At 40.8% G+C, this 12,987-nt stretch overlaps 1 protein-coding gene across 2 annotated transcripts in view; it reads left to right on the top strand.

The window, feature by feature from the left end:
• The window catches only part of CNPY1 (canopy FGF signaling regulator 1), a 563,239-nt gene that overhangs the window by 539,140 nt on the left and 11,112 nt on the right, over positions 1 to 12,987 (top strand). The gene's annotated exons all lie outside the window — the stretch shown is intronic.

Raw genomic sequence — 12,987 nt, 5'->3', positions numbered from 1 at the left:
CAAGGCCGCCCAGTTATACATTTTAAAATTGGGGAGGCCTAAACCCCCATCGCGATAGGGTTGTTGCAGCAACTTCATTGCTATGCAAGGCTTACCACCACGCCACACAAATTTCCTAACAGCCGCATTTAAGGCTCCCAGATCTTTGTTGTGAATCAAGAAGGGTAACATAAGCATTGGATACAAGAGTCTTGGTAAAGTCACCATTTTAATGAGGCTAATTCTTCCCATAAGGGACAGTGGCAAGGAGCTCCATTGTTGAAGCTGATTGCAAAGGGTAATGCATTGTTTTGAAATATTAGAGTCATATATGCATTGAGGGTTCCTGTGAAGATGTATACCTAAATATGTTAGTTTGTTTTCCACTGCAGTAAAAGGGTATACCATCTGGCTATCAGAGTGCCTATTTAGCCATAGGATCTCCGACTTGCCTGTATTAACCTTGTAGCCTATGAAGGCTCCAAAGTCCTGTATGGTTTTAAGAATGTTGGTGATATGCTTACCCGGATCTTTTACGAATAACAGCATATCGTCAGCATAAAGAGCCAGTTTTTGAGGTCTGTCATGTATCAAGATTCCCGGGAAGATTTGGCGGAGTTTGGTGGACAGTGGTTCCAGTGCTAGGTCAAAGAGCAGTGGGGACAGGGGGCAACCCTGTCTTGTGCCCCTCTGCAGGACGATATTCGGGGGGAGAACATGCCATTGGCAAGAACCCGGGCTACTGGTCACGAATATATGTTTCAAATGGTCTGTGCAAACGCTCCCGTAATATGGAAACGTGTCATGGTGTCACCTAAGCGCTCCCATTCTACACGATCAAAGGCGTTCTCTGCATCCAGGGATAGCAGGAAGGCCTCTGATAGGTCATTGTTTTGTTTTCCTCCACCTCTTGTCCAACAAAAGTCAATGACCTGCAGTACCCATCTCAAGTTGACCGCCGATGAACGTTTAAAGACAAAATCAGTCTGGTCTGGGTGAAGAAGGGCCGGGAGAAGCACCTTCAGGCGTCCCTCCAACACTGCCATAAAGATTTTATAATAGACGTTCAGCAGCGAGATAGGTCTATACGACTCTGGTAAAGAATGGTCTTTCCCAGCCTTGGGAATGAGTGTTATGTTGGCTGCTGAAAAGGCTGCAGCAGGAGAATTTCCATCTTGGAAATAGCTGTTATATAAGGTCAGTAGGGTCTTGGAAACATTTGTCTGCAATAGACAATAAAATTTGGCGGGCAAGCCATCTGGGCCTGGTGCTTTGCCCAGGGCCATGTCCAATATTGCCCTATCCACCTCATCTGCGGTGATAGGGGAGTTTAATTGTTCTACTTGATCTTGACTAAGATGAGGTAAGTTCAGCGAGGACCAGAACGAGTCCCTGATGTCCGGGGAGCAAGGTTGTTGTTTGGAGTATAACATGGAATAGTATTCTGCAAAACCCCTGAGAACATCCTCAGGTGTAGTATGTGTCTTTCCTCCAAACCTCAAAGAGGCTACATCTCTCTTCACCGTTCGGGTTTTAACTATTGAGGCCAACATTTTTCCAGACCTATTTCCGTATCTATATAACTTAGAGGCCGTTTTAATTAACCCTGCCGTTGCCTGCTGGGCCATGAAAGTGTCTAGGTTCTCCTTAGCTACCACGTAATTGTCATAGGACTCTTTCGTCCTGGAGGAGCAATACTCCCGGTAAGCTGTTACAAGGCCTTTCTCCAAGAATATGTATTTTAGCTGGGTTTTATGGCGAAGATTGGCCAAATAAGAAATTATATTGCCTGTGGATTGTCCTCATGGGTCCGGTTATCGGTGTAAAAGTCATTCCAAGAATGAACTAGAAATTATTTAAAAGGCTCTGATGTGCTTAGATAAGCCGGGAATCTGAGGGTTGCCCCGTGTTCTGAGGGTTGCTTGTGCTCTGTCTGGAGTTTAGCCTTTGTTTTTAGGGGGTTTGTGTCGGGTTACTTTTGTACACGTGCAGGAGGTGGTCTTTGAATTCTTTTCTTCAATGATCCATTTCGCCTGTAGATTGTTTTCTACATGCCATAGCCCCTGTGTTGCAATTTTACAATACCTACTCCTTAAAGGAGTCTTTTTATTTAGGCTGTGTTACAAGATTGTTAGGGTTTTCTCCCTAAAAATTCTTATTTTATATGTCATTTCCCTGTCTAAATGGGAAGGGTTTTTTTTCCCCCTCTCAGGGACTCAGGCCTTGCTCTTCTTTTTAGACTATGAAGGCTTAGTTGCCTTCTTTATTTTAGTGGGTGTTTTTTTCGCTTGACCTAGGAGTCCGATGGACACTAGCCTCCTCAGAGGTTATGGCTCAGTTTGAGAACAGTGACGTCATCTTGGGTCTCTGGCATGAGATCTCTATGGTTCTGATTGTTGGGTGGCTATCTGATCCTCCTAGCTTTCTTTTTCTTTTTTACTTCTGTTAAAGCAGCCTTCGGGAGAATGGGTTTGTTGCAGGCTGTGGTGCCCTCAGATTTGGGCCGCCTCTTCTTTCCCTTCCATTAGCATTCAGTGTCCTCTGTAGCTTGGGTATAATTTCCTACAAGTAATGCATGCATCTGTATTAAGAAAGAAAACATAAATTATGCTTACCAGATAATTTCCTTTCCTTCTATACAGGGAGAGTCCACAGCTCCCGCCTGTGTTCTCTGATGGGCTACCCTAAATTTAATTTGTCTTTGCCTCCTCCTAGTGGCCAGGTTCTGTATTTCCTACAAGTAATTAATGCAGCTGTGGACTCTCCCTGTACAAAAGGAAAGGAAATTATCTGGTAAGCATAATTTATGTTTCTTCTAAAAGATACGACGAGTCCAGGGATTTTATCCTTACTTGTGGGATATTATCCTCCTGCTAACAGGAAGTGGCAAAGAGCACCACAGCAGAGCTCTATATATAGCTCCTCCCTTCCCTCCACCCCAGTCATTCTCTTTGCCTGTGTTAGTACTAGGAAGAGGTAAAGTGAGGTGTTAGTTTTAGTTTCTTCAATCAAGAAGTTTATTTTAAATGGTACAGATGTGTACTATTTTCCTCAGGGAGATATGGAAGAAGATTTCTGCCCTGAGGTTGATGATCTTAGCAGACGTAACGAAGATCCATGTTGGTTCCCACAGAGTTGCTGAAGGTAGTGCAAGATAAATCTTCAGTGTGAACGGTTGCATGCTACAAGCATTGAGGTATGTTCAGTCTTTTATTTCTGAGGAGACTTGTTATATCAGAATTGGCTGACATTTTATTCACTGCAAGGGAAGGGGTAAGAAGTAGACCTGTACACAAAGTGTGTTACTTAAAATCCTGTGCTTAATGTTTTCATTGACATAGTTCTGGGCTGAAGTGTTATGAAAAGGGACACTGGGAGAGGCAGCTTATCGTTTTTATTTGTTTTATAAGATACAAATATAAGTATGGCTGCAGCATTACTGTGCTGTTTTAGGGGACCACATGGCTTTCCTTACTAACCGCTTCCCATGCGGTGATACAGATTAGCTTGTTCGACATCCATGATGGGCGGGTCCTATTTTCGTGCGCTCAGACGCACAGTATACTCTGGCTGAGAAGGCAGCAGGCATTAGCTCCAGTTGGGCCTAAACTTATGTTCTGATAACCGGATCATTGTAGAGTCATTTTTCAGTACCCTGAGGGCAGGTAGGCGAGGTGCAGGGGTCATTTTTTCAACCAAAATATATTTTTTGCTATAAATGTCCTGTAAAGGTTAATTTAGCCCTTTGCTCTTAAGGTGCAATAATTTTTGGCCACATTGAACATGTGTATTAATTATATTGCGTTATTTAGCGTTTTAAAACAGTTTTGGAAAAATTGTACGCTTTTTTATTTTTTAAAGGCGCAGTACTTTTTTTTTTCTTTTAAATCGTTGAAATCAATAAATAAAGTGTTTAACGACTATTGTGGTCATTGCTAGTCTGTTCAACATGTCTGACATTGAGGATACTAATTTCTCTATGTGTTTAGAAGCCATTGTGGAACCCCTGCTTACTTTGTGTACCTCTTGTACTGAAAGGGCCTTACAATGTAAAAAGCATATTTTAGGTAAAGAAAGTGTGCCTAAGGATGATTCTCAGTCTGAAGAGAATCAGGATATGCCATCCAATTCTCCCCAAGTGTCACCACCTTTAACGCCCACACAAGTGACGCAAAGTACCTCTAGTGTGTCTAATTCTTTTACTCTGCAGGAGATGGCTGCAGTTATGTCAACTACCCTTACAGAGGTATTATCTAAGTTACCAGTGTTACAGGGTAAACGCAGTAGGTCAGGTATTAATGTGAATACTGAATGAATCCTCTGATGCTTTATTGGCTATTTCCGATGTACCCTTACAGTGCTCTGAGTTGGAGGTCAGGGTATTGCTGTCTGAGGGAGAACTTTTCAGACCCAGGAAATATGTTACCTCAGACAGATTCGGACGTCATGTCCTTTAAATTTAAGCTTGAACACCTCCGCCTGTTACTTAGGGAGGTTTTAGCGACTCTGGATGATTGTGACCCTATTGTGATACCACCAGAGAAGTTGTGTAAGATGGACAAATATCTAAAGGTAGCTACTTACACTGATGTTTTTCCGGTTCCTAAAACAATTTCCGAAATTATAAAAAAGGAATGGGATAGACCAGGTATACCGTTCTCGCCTCCTCCTAATTTTAAGAAAATGTTTCCCATATCAGACACTATTCGGGACTCTTGGCAGACAGTCCCTAAGGTGGAGGGAGCTATATCTACCCTGGCTAAGGGTACAACTATACCTATCGAGGACAGTTGTGCTTTCAAAGACCCTATGGATAAGAAGTTAGAGGGTATTCTAAAGAAATTATTTATTCATCAGGGTTTTCTTTTACAACCTACGGCCTGCATTGTTTCAGTAACTACTGCAGCAGCTTTCTGGTTTGATGCTCTAGAAGAGTCTCTGAAGGTTGAGACTCCATTAGAGGACATTTTGGATAGAATTAAGGCTCTCAAGCTAGCTAATTCTTTTATTACAGATGCCGCTTTTCAAATTGCTAAATTAGTGGCGAAAAATGCAGGATTTGCCATTTTAGCGTGTAGAGCATTATGGCTCAAATCATGGTCTGTTGATGTGTCATCAAAATCTAAGCTTTTAGCTATTCCTTTCAAGGGTAAGACCCTATTTGGGCCTGAATTGAAGGAAATCATTTCTGACATTACTGGAGGTAAAGGCCACACCGTACCTTAGGATAGGTCTGTCAAGGCAAGGGGTAAACAAAATAATTTTCTTTCCTTTCGAAATTTTAAAGGAGTACCCTCGCCTTCCTCTTCCTCCACAAAGCAGGAAGGGAATATTGGTCAATCAAAGTCCGTCTGGAGACCCAACCAGGCTTGGAAAAAAGGTAAACAATCCAAAAAGCCCACTGCTGTTACAAAGACAGCATGAAGGGGCAGCCCCCGATCCGGGACCGGATCTAATAGGGGGCAGACTTTCTTTCTTTGCTCAGGTTGGGCAAGAGATGTTCAGGACCCTGGGCATTGGAAATTGTGACCCACGGGTATCAACTGGAATTCAAGGATTTTCTCCCAAGAGGGAGATTTCATCTTTCACGACTGTCTGTAGACCAGATAAAGAGAGAGGCATTCTTACGCTGTGTAAAAGACCTCTCTACCATGGGAGTAATTTGTCCCGTTCCAAAACTGGAACAGGGACAGGGGTTTTACTCAAATCTTTTTGTGGTTCCCAAAAAAGACGGAACTTTCAGACCCATTTTAGATCTCAAGTATCTAAACATGTTTCTCAGAGTCCCATCGTTCAAGATGGAGACTATACGAACAATCTTACCAATGATCCAGGAGGGTCAATATATATAAGGATGCATACCTTCATATTCCTATTCATAAGGATCATCATCAGTTCCTAAGGTTTGCCTTCCTGGACAAACATTATCAGAGACAGGACCTTCTCATTCAAGGTCCTTTCCAACATCCAAATCTAAATTCTCTGCAGTTGACTGCTTGGAGATTGAACGCTTGATTTTATCTAAGCGGGGATTCTCTGATTCGGTCATCAATACTTTGATACAGGCTTTCACTAGAAAGATCTATCATAAGATATGGTGTAAATATCTTTATTGGTGTGAATCCAAGGGTTACTTATGGAGTAAAGTTAGGATTCCCAGGATTGTTTATCCTGGGAAGCGTAGGGGTCTGAAAGCTACGGCTACCTCTCTTTTTGGCTGACGAGTATAATCTGCCTGGCATATGTGACTGCTGGACAGCAGCTTCCTGAAAGAATTACGGCTCATTCTACTAGGGCTGTGGCATCCACATGGGCCTTTAAAAACGATGCTTCTGTTGAACAGATTTGTAATGCTGCGACTTGGTCGTCCCTTCATACTTTTTCCAAATTTTCCAAATTTGATACTTTTGCTTCTTCTGAGGCTGTTTTTGGGAGAAAGGTTCTTCAAGCAGTGGTGCCTTCCGTTTAGGTCTCTGTCTTGTCCCTCCCATTTCATCCGTGTCCTGTAGCTTTGGTATTGTAAGTAAGGATGCAATCCTTGGACTCGTTGTATCTTGTAGAAGAAAAGGAAATTTATGCTTTCCTGATAAATTGATTTCTTCTACGATACGACGAGTCCACGGCCCTCCCTGTCATTTTTAGACGGATTATATTTTATTTTTACAACTTCAGTCACCTCTGCACCTTTAGCATTCTTTCATGTAATTGGCAAGAGTCCATGAGCTAGTGACGTATGGGATATACATTCCTACCAGGAGGGGCAAAGTTTCCCAAACCTCAAAATGCCTATAAATACACCCCCCACCACACCCACAATTCAGTTTTACAAACTTTGCCTCCTATGGAGGTGGTGAAGTAAGTTTGTGCTAGATTTCTACGTTGATATGCGATTTGCAACATGCTGAAGCCCAGTTTTCCTCTCAGAGTGCAGTGAATGACAGAGGGATGTGAAGGGAGTATTGCCTATTGAATGCTATGGTCATCCTATCGGGGATCTATTTCATAGGTTCTCTGTTATCGGTCGTAGAGATCTCTTCTCCTACCTCCCTTTTCAGATCGACGATATACTCTTATATACCATTACCTCTACTGATTCTCGTTTCAGTACTGGTTTGGTTATCTACTATATGTAGATGAGTGTCTTTTGGTAAGTATGTCTTATTTTATTTATGACACTCTCAGCTATGGTTTGGCACTTTATATGTAAAGTTCTAAATATATGTTTTATACTTATATTTGCCATGATTCAGGTTAATCAGTATATTTCCTTCATTCAGACTGTCAGTTTCATTTTTTGGGAAAATGCATATGAATAAAAAAAATTCTTACCTGAAAATTTTTCAAATTGACTTTTTCTAAATTGCGGGCTGTTAGGCTCGCGGGTGCAAAAAATGCTAGAATTTATTGCGTCATTTTTGGCGCAAGACTTTTTTGGCGTGAAAATTATGTTTGTTGACGTTTATGATGTCATTTCCGGCGTCGTAGCTGACGCTGAGAGTTTTCACGTAGTCGCGTCATCTATGATGCTCATGTTTGTTGCAGACGTTTTTGGCGCCAAAAAATTTGTCAATTGTGGGCGTCATACTTGGCGCCAGTTTTTTTGACATTATTTAAGTCTCAGTTTCTTTTTGCTTCTGGTTCCTAGAGGCTTGTTCTGTTTGCATTTTTTCCCATTCCTGAAACTGTCATTTAAGGAATTTGATAATTTTGCTTTATATGTTGTTTTTTCTATTACATATTGCAAGATGTCGCAATCTGACCCTGTATTAGAATTTGCTTCTGGAAAGCTACTGCCTGATGTCGATTCTACCAAAGCTAAGTGCATATGTTGTATACTTGTGGTAATTGTTCCTCCGGCTGTAGTTTGTGTTAGTTGTCATGATAAACTTTCAAAAGCAGATAATATTTCCATTAGTAGTAGTCCATTACCTGTTGTTGTTCCTTCAACATCTAATGTTCACGATATTCCTGTTAATGTAAGATAATTTGTTTCTAATTCTATTCAGAAGGCTCTGTCTGTTATACCACCATCTAATAAACGTAAAAGGTCTTTTAAAACTTCTCATAAATCAAATGAATTTCTAAATGACCACCAACATTCTGATTTATCTATCTCTGATGAGGATCTATCTGGTTCAGAAGATTCTGCCTCAGATATTAACACTGACAAATCTTCATATTTATTTAAGATGGAGTTTATTCGTTCTTTACTAAAAGAGGTGTTGACTGCATTAGATAACGAGGAGTCTAGTCCTCTTGATATTAAAACCAGTAAACGTTTAAATTCGGTTTTTAAACCTCATGTAGTTATTCCAGAGGTTTTTCCAGTTCCTGATGCTATTTCAGATGTAATTTCTAGGGAATGGAATAGTTTGGGTACTTCATTTACTCCTTTAAGGTTTAAGAGACTGTACCCTTTGCCGTCTGATAGATTGGAGTTTTGGGAAAAAATCCCCAATGTTGATGGGGCTATCTCTACTCTTGCTAAATGTACTACTATTCCTACGGCAGATAGTACTTCTTTTAAAGATCCTTTAGATAGGAAACTTGAATCTTGTCTAAGGAAAGCTTATTTATGTTCAGGTAATCTTCTTAGGCCTGCTATTTCTTTGGCTGATGTTGCTGCAGCTTCAACTTTTTGGTTGGAGGCTTTAGCGCAACAAGTACCAGATCATAATGTGTATAGCATTGTTAAGCTTCTTCAACATGCTAATAATTTCATTTGTGATGCCATTTTTTATATCATTAGAATTTATGTCAGGTATATGTCTTTAGCTATTTTAGCTAGAAGAGCTTTATGGCTTAAATCTTGGAATGCTGATATGACTTCTAAGTCAACATTGATATCTCTTTCTTTCCAAGGTAATTAATTATTTGGTTCTCAGTTGGATTCTATTATTTCAACTGTCACTGGGGGGAATGGAGCTTTTTTGAATCAGGATAAAAAATCTAAAGGGTAAATTTAGGGCTGCTAACCGTTTTCGTTCCTTTCGTCAGAATAAGGAATAGAAGCCTGACCCTTCCCCTAAAGGAACGGTTTCCAATTGGAAGCCTTCTCCAGTCTGGAATAAATCCAAACCTTTTAGAAAATCAAAACCAGCCCCCAAGTCCGCATGAAGGTGCGGCCCTCATTCCAGCACAGCTGGTAGGGGGCAGATTACGATTTTTCAAAGATGTTTGGATCAGTTCAATTCAAAATCATTGGATTCAGAACATTGTTTCTCAAGGGTACAGAATAGGTTTCAAGGTAAGACCGCCTGTGAGAAGGTTCTTTCTCTCACGCATTCCAATAAACCCAGTAAAGGCTCAGGCTTTTCTGAAATGTGTTTCAGACCTGGAATCATCTGGGTTAATTGTGCCAGTTCCATATCTGGAACGGGGTCTGGGGTTTTATTCAAATCTGTTCATTGTACCAAAGAAAGAGAATTCTTTCAGACCAGTTCTGGATCGAAAATTTTTGAATCGTTATGTAAGGATACCAACATTCAAAATGGTGACTATAAGGACTATTCTGCCTTTTGTTCAGCAAGGGCATTATATGTCCACAATAGACTTACAGGATGCATATCTTCATATTCCAATTCATCCAGATCACTATCAGTTCCTGAGATTCTCTTTTCTAGACAAGCATTACCAGTTTGTTGCTCTTCCTTTTGGCCTAGCAACAGCTCCAAGGATCTTCTCAAAGGTTCTCGGTGCCCTTCTCTCTAATCAGAGAGCGGGGTATTGCGGTGTTTCCTTATTTGAACGATATCTTCGTACTTGCTCAGTCTTTACATTCTGCAGAATCTCACACGAATCAACTTGTGTTGTTTCTTCAAAAACATGGTTGGTGCATCAATTTACCAAAAAGTTCCTTGATTCCTCAGACAAGGGTAACCTTTTTGGGATTCCAAATAGATTCAGTATCCATGACTTTGTCTCTAACAGACAAAAGACGTCTGAAATTGGTTTCAGCTTGTCGGAACCTTCAGTCTCGGTCATTCCCTTCAGTAGCTATGTGCATGGAAGTTTTAGGTCTCATGACTGCAGCATCGGACGCGATCCCCTTTGCCCGTTTTCACATGAGACCTCTTCAGCTTTGTATGCTGAGCCTTTGGTGCAGGGATTATATAAAGATATCACAATTGATATCCTTAAATCCCAATACTCTACTGTCTCTGACTTGGTGGTTAAATTACCACCGTTTAGTTCAAGGGGCCTCTTTTGTTCATCCAACCTGGACTGTGATTTCAACAGATGCGAGTCTTTCAGGTTGGGGAGCTGTCTGGGGATCTCTGACAGCGCAGAGGGTTTTGAAATCTCAAGAGGCGAGATTACCAATCAATATTTTGGAACTCTGTGCGATTATCAGAGCTCTTCAGTTCTGGCCTCTTTTGAAGAGAGAATAGTTTATTTGTTTTCAGACAGACAATGTCACAACCGTGGCATATGTCAATCATCAAGGTGGGACTCACAGTCCTCAGGCTATGGAAGAAGTATCTCGGATATTTGCATAGGCGGAATCCAGCTCCTGTCTAATCTCTGCGGTTCATATCCCAGGTATAGACAATTGGGAAGCGAATTATCTCAGTCACCAGACTTTACATCCGGGAGAATGGTCTCTTTGCCCAGAGGTGTTTCTTCAGATTGTTCAGATATGGGGGCTTCCAGAAATAGATCTGATGGCTTCTCATCTAAACAGGAAACTTCCCAGGTATCTGTCCAGATCCAGGGATCCTCAGGCGGAAGCAATGGATGCGTTGTCACTTCCTTGGAATTATCAACCTGCTTATCTCTTTCCGCCTCTAGTTCTTCTTCCAAGAGTAATTTCCAAAATCATAATGGAACGTTCGTTTGTTCTGCTGGTAGCTCCAGCATGGCCACACAGGTTTTGGTATGCGGATCTTGTTCGGATGTCCAGTTGCCAACCTTGGCCACTTCCGTTAAGGTCAGACCTTCTATCTCAAGGTCCGTTTTTCCATCAGGATCTCAAATCATTAAATTTGAAGGTATGGAGATTGAATGCTTAGTGCTTAGTCAAAGAGGTTTCACTGACTCAGTGATCAATACTATGTTGCAGGCTCGTAAATCTGTGTCTAGAAAGATTTATTACCGAGTTTGGAAGACTTACATTTCATGGTGTTCCTCTCATAAGTTCTCTTGGCATTCTTTTAGAATTCCTAGAATCTTACAGTTTCTTCAGGATGGTTTGGATAAGGGTTTGTCCGCAAGTTCCTTGAAAGGACAAATCTCTGCTCTTTCTGTTCTGTTTGACAGAAAAATTGCTAATCTTCCTGATATTCGTTGTTTTGTACAGGCTTTGGTTCGTATCAAGCCTGTCATTAAGTCAATCTCTCCTCCTTGGAGTCTTAATTTGGTTTTGAGGGCTTTACAGGCTCCTCCGTTTGAGCCTATGCATTCTCTGGATATTAAGTTACTTTCTTGGAAAGTATTGTTTCTTTTGGCTATCTCTTCTGCTAGAAGAGTTTCTGAATTGTCTGCGCTTTCTTGTGAATCTCCTTTTCTGATTTTTCATCAGGATAAGAAGGTTTTGCGGACTTCATTTAAATTTTTACCTAAGGTTGTGAATTCCAACAACATTAGTAAAGAAATTGTTGTCCCTTCGTTGTGTCCTAATCCTAAGAATTCTTTGGAAAGATCTTTGCATTCTTTGGATGTGGTAAGAGCTTTGAAATATTATGTGGAAGCTACTAAAGATTTCAGAAAAACTTCTAGTCTATTTGTTATCTTTTCTGGTCCTAAGAAAGGTCAGAAAGCTTCTGCTATTTCGTTGGCTTCTTGGTTAAAACTTTTGATTCATCATGCTTATGTGGAGTCGGGTAAATCCCCGCCTCAGAGGATTACGGCTCATTCTACTAGGTCAGTTTCTACTTCCTGGACTTTTAAGAATGAAGCTTCTGTTGATCAGATTTGCAAAGCAGCAACTTGGTCTTTGCATACTTTTACTAAATTCTACCATTTTGATGTTTTCTCTTCTTCAGAAGCAGTTTTTGGTAGAAAAGTTCTTCAGGCAGCTGTTTCAGTTTGATTCTTCTACTTATAATTTCAGTTTTTTTCATTATAAGAATAAAACTTTTTGATTTGGGTTGTGGATTCTTTTTTCAGCGGAATTGGCTGTCTTTATTTTTATTCCTCCCTCTCTAGTGACTCTTGCGTGGAATTCCACATCTTGGGTATTTGCTATCCCATACGTCACTAGCTCATGGACTCTTGCCAATTACATGAAAGAAAACATAATTTATGTAAGAACTTACCTGATAAATTAATTTCTTTCATATTGGCAAGAGTCCATGAGGCCCACCCTTTTTATGGTGGTTATGATTTTTTTGTATAAAGCACAATTATTCCAATTCCTTGTTGATGCTTTCGCTCCTTTCTTATCACCCCACTTCTTGGCTATTCATTAAACTGAATTGTGGGTGTGGTGGGGGGTGTATTTATAGACATTTTAAGGTTTAGGAAACTTTGCCCCTCCTGGTAGGAATGTATATCCCATACGTCACTAGCTCATGGACTCTTGCCAATATGAAAGAAATTTATTTTTTCAGGTAAGTTCTTACATAAATTATGTTTTTCCTTTCTCTTCCTAAACCTTTGGTCGAATGACTGGGGGTGGAGGGAAGGGAGGAGCTATATATACAGCTCTGCTGTGGTACTCTCTGCCACTTCCTGTTAACAGGAGGATAATATCCCACAAGTAAGGATGAAATCCGTGGACTCGTCGTATTGTAGAAGAAATCAGTTTATCAGGTAAGCATAAATTTCCTTTTTCCAATCACGGACTTTGGCTCCACCCTTCAATATACGACATAGGAGGTTCTATTAGCCTCTGAACATATCAGAACTTTGTCCATATAGCTGCACATTCTGTACGCTGCCTTTGGCTCTGCCCCGTACCTCCGTCATTTTCAGTTGAAGTTCCTCTTAAACCTGGTATACTGATCAGTGCTCCTTGAATGACCTCCAGCTGCTGCAAGCCCTTTTCTTGTGCCTGATCTGTTATTA

This window comes from Bombina bombina, chromosome 5, assembly GCF_027579735.1.
Source record: "Bombina bombina isolate aBomBom1 chromosome 5, aBomBom1.pri, whole genome shotgun sequence".
In the NCBI taxonomy this organism is placed as follows: domain Eukaryota; kingdom Metazoa; phylum Chordata; class Amphibia; order Anura; family Bombinatoridae; genus Bombina; species Bombina bombina.
This window is presented reverse-complemented; position numbering and strand designations above follow the sequence as displayed.